The following is a 1,028-nucleotide window of genomic DNA, read 5'->3' on the forward strand; positions in this document are numbered from 1 at the left end:
ATCAGGCCAAGATTTGACAAGAGATAAGAACATCCCTACCTTGGTCACATACTAAACCTCAACACCCTGACGGCCGGCTTGCTGTGATGCGTTTGAATTTTTTCATGAACTAATTGCTAAACACGCCACATAAGGCTTTTTTTTCTCAAATGTGACCCTCCACCACGGGATGAGTCGCATGTCACCTTTGCATGATTTTAATATATAAAGAGTGTTTTATGCTCTATCCAGTGATAAAAACCGTTTTTAGAAAAGAGCGAAAACTTTTCGAGTTATAAGCCTGTGACTAAGGTGACCCTCACACTTTTACCACAGTCCCCCCGGACTTATATTAAGCCTAGCGCAGAACCGCGCGAGGTGACATGCGACTCATGTCGTGGTGGAGGGTCACAAATTCCCTCTGTGCACAGACAGCATCAAGGCTGTTGATTGGTTCATGTGACTAAGTGGAAGGATGGCCTTGCCTCAAGTAAAATTCTGGCCTGACGTGAGATATGGTAAGACGAACTTACTGTAAGTCCAGGAAAAAGTGTGCCTTCAAAGTAACATCTGTCTGATACTGTTTCTCATTTCTCACCCTGAATTTGCACCGAGCGACCGACCTGATTCTGCGAAATAAATCTCTGTGCATTCAGCTCTTGGCTTGAAGCGGCCCTTCTTCCGATTCGGTTATGACAGAGACAAATAAATCCTAACGCAATTGCCTTGAAACCTAATAAGAAATCCCTCTGTTGATCTTATTTACAAATGGAACCTTGCATTGGACCTAACGAACTGTAAGTAAATACCTGAAGGCGAGATTTTGTCAGGGGAGTGGACAGGGTCGCAGATTTTTCTTTTTACTTTTTGTTGTTGGTGGTTTTGGTGGTGGTTGGGTGCTTTATTGCTTTTAATTGTTTTATTGGGTGTGTGTTTGGTTTTGCCTGAGTATGTGGTTGTATGTTTTAAATTTTGGTTGTTTGTTGTTTTGGTGTGGGAGTCTTATCTTTCCAGTCATCAGTCGGTCTGAGAGGTTGACCGAGACTTAT

The sequence above is a fragment of the Littorina saxatilis genome, linkage group LG12 (assembly GCF_037325665.1).
Source record: "Littorina saxatilis isolate snail1 linkage group LG12, US_GU_Lsax_2.0, whole genome shotgun sequence".
NCBI lineage: Eukaryota > Metazoa > Mollusca > Gastropoda > Littorinimorpha > Littorinidae > Littorina > Littorina saxatilis.